Source organism: Labeo rohita, chromosome 22, assembly GCF_022985175.1.
Source record: "Labeo rohita strain BAU-BD-2019 chromosome 22, IGBB_LRoh.1.0, whole genome shotgun sequence".
In the NCBI taxonomy this organism is placed as follows: domain Eukaryota; kingdom Metazoa; phylum Chordata; class Actinopteri; order Cypriniformes; family Cyprinidae; genus Labeo; species Labeo rohita.
Genome location: NC_066890.1, coordinates 16,205,832 through 16,208,741, shown reverse-complemented (window position 1 = coordinate 16,208,741; position 2,910 = coordinate 16,205,832). Strand labels below are relative to the sequence as shown.

Sequence of the window (2,910 nt, the reverse complement as noted above, 5' to 3'; positions counted from 1 at the left end):
TGGGTCTTTAGTCTATCATTAGCTCACCTCACCTCTTATCTGACAAGTTTTCGGGTTTGAATCATTCGTTCATCACGTGACAGCCTCATAAGATGAACGAACGACTTGAAAAACCCAAAGGCTCTAAACAGGTGAACTAATTCCAGTACAGAACCTAATAGGATGTCGCGTATGCGCGACTGAGCGAATCACTCCCCCGAGACGACTCGTTCTTCCCGAGTCACATTCACTGTAAACCCGGATTTTGTATCTAATTAAACCATTTAATTACAATTGAACACAATATTTAAGTTTTACTGCATTGCTTATAAAATATAAGTAGATTCTACTAATTTGTAGACATATTTGAACCTGTGAATAAACTTAAGTTAAATTAACTCGTATTATGAAATGTATCTCCTGACCACGCCTCCTCCACCGGTGCTGCGAGTAACAGCGCCATTTTGTCACTGTGATTGTGTATGAATTTAAGCTGTGGATGAATGTGGAAATTTAGATTTAGATAGTTCTATTGGCATTGTTTTCCGCCATTTATCTTTTATCACGTCCCTCGAGAAACTCTTTGTGATCGGCAAAAGTTGTTGTTCGTCTAAACGACGGGACATTTCTCATCCGTTGATAGCTAGTGTTCTCACTCGCCTGCGCTTGAACCCCTGACTGGCGAGTTCGACTAACATTTTTTGCCTTTTTCTTTCAATGATTCCTTTTTCACTCGAGGAGCTGTTGTTTGTGAGGAGTGTAAATTTAGTTTTACTCATACAGTAGCCGCGATTCCAGCCGAGGAGCGACAAAGGTGGAGCTAATATGGTGAGTGCAGTACGTTAATGTACCACGTTTAATTTAGACATGGCTATTGTTTGAAAGCGTAAGTTTTCGTTAATTAGCGGTATAAATACAAAGGCGGATGAATATACTTCTGTTCTGTCTAGGTTCAGAGTCCTCTTAACGACTATCTTGTTTTGGAAGAAGGAAGAAATGGAAGAGATGCTTTGAAAGTGTAAGTATGATCCTAATAACTGATAAGAGAGCACTGCTATTTACACATTTTCCTCCTGGTTTCACAGACAAGGCTTAAGGCCAGTCTCAGAATAAAATAACATGTTTAATAACATGACAAGGAGTCTTTACTGAAAATACCTTGTAATTACATATTTTAAAATATGTCAGTGCCATTTTTCTTTTCTCAAGATGCACACCAGTAAAGTTAAGGCATTTTTATAAAACCTATTTAAGTATCTTAATTTAACTAAGGCCTAGTCCTGGCTTAAGCTAAGCCCTGTCTGTGAAGCCCTGTCTGTGAAACCATGTCTCTTTGTTCAAACATGGAAATTATTCAAGAACAAAACAATTTCCTTGTTCACATTTATGCCACCTTCACACCAAAGTTCAAGATCAACTGTATGTCGTGGGTTAACTGAGACCTGTTCTGAGGATGATCACTTTGACTAGCACAGTGTGTGTCAGAAGATTATTCATAATGATGATGGTGTGAGTCTGTCCTGCACTCATTCCTGTTATTTACAAGCTTTCCTGAATAACACCGATCTTCCTGACCATATGCCAGTAGTGTTTGTATGTGGATTTTACTTTAAATATTCTGTAGATGTACAATTAAACGTAAACCCTAAAGTCTAATTACCATCTGTAAACTGGAAATTTTCTGAGAGCTGTACCACCTAACCACTGTATCTGACTGCTCCAGATTAATTTAGGCATTGATAGTGTTGCCATAGAAAAGCACAATTCCCAGTCTATTGACATGAACAGCTCACAAGCTGAACATCACAATGTTGTCCTCTCAGAATTAAAGTAATTATGACATGGTGTGAAGGCAGCATATGACTTTGAGTATTTAACAACAGCATTGTCTAACTGACTTGATAATGTATTTGTCGTTCTGTTTCTTCCTCTGTTAGGAGGCAGCTGACAAGACAGACTTCAGTAAGAATCCTCAGCGTTGATCAAGAAAGTTCACAGCTCACCTCATCTAGAGTGGGAATCATCTTGGAAGAAAGCTTGGTAATGGATGAACTGACCAATCTCAGGCCTTCTATGTCCATTGTTTTCAGACTGATTTCCCTGCCTACACCTGGACTATCCTAAGTGTATGAAAAGCATTTTATATTTTTTGTCGGGAAAAGGTGAGCTGACACCTAAAATTCAGTATTGCCAATAGTGTGAACTCAGAGTGTGGAAAAAACATATCATTTTGATGCTGTTTGTTGCGATTCTGAGGAAAACTTGTTTGTGTGCTTAACGATAAGTTAATTTGTTGAACTAGTATCTTTTTGAACTTTTTTTTTTTCTCCCATGTTTTATGGGGAAATGTTTTCAGGATATGAAAAAATGGTTTTGTTGTGTTTTCAATTGAATATTTGTAATTGAATTGATTTAAAATAAAAGGGAAAATTGCATTAATGTTCCTTTATTTGTTTGCTTTTTTCTTAATTTTCTAGGTTAACAAATTGGAAAAATAAAACATTTGATATAGATTTAACTTGGAAATTAGTATATTTGACTTAAATATAATAGTTATAATAATTGCAAATGAAATGATGTTACAAAACATTTTAAGTTAAATAAACTTTACATTACTTAAATTTTTTAGGGCAACCAGTTTCCTCCAATTTTTTTAAGTAAATTCAACTTATCCGGGTTTAGAGTGTTAAAGATTAGTTCAAAAAATGAATCATTCAAGAAAGACCCATCACTAATTCGTAGCATCGTGGACGCACATCCCAGAGCCTGTGCTACACGAGCTTTTGTGCTTAAAAAGTATACAAATGTTTGTTTTGACCCTTCTTCCTCACCTGGGATCGTTTAGCGCCCTTTGAAGCTGCATTTAAACTACATTTTGGAAGTTCAAAATCAGGGTACCAATGAAGTCCATTATGGGGAAAAAATTCTAAA

General features: G+C 36.4%; 1 long non-coding RNA gene across 1 annotated transcript; it reads left to right on the top strand.

The window, feature by feature from the left end:
* Nucleotides 1–242: 242 nt before the first annotated feature.
* On the top strand, nucleotides 243–2,394 carry LOC127153179 (uncharacterized). Its single transcript, XR_007825204.1, has 3 exons — nucleotides 243–807; nucleotides 930–997; nucleotides 1,917–2,394. It is a non-coding gene; the product is annotated as an uncharacterized LOC127153179 (long non-coding RNA).
* Nucleotides 2,395–2,910: the final 516 nt, after the last annotated feature.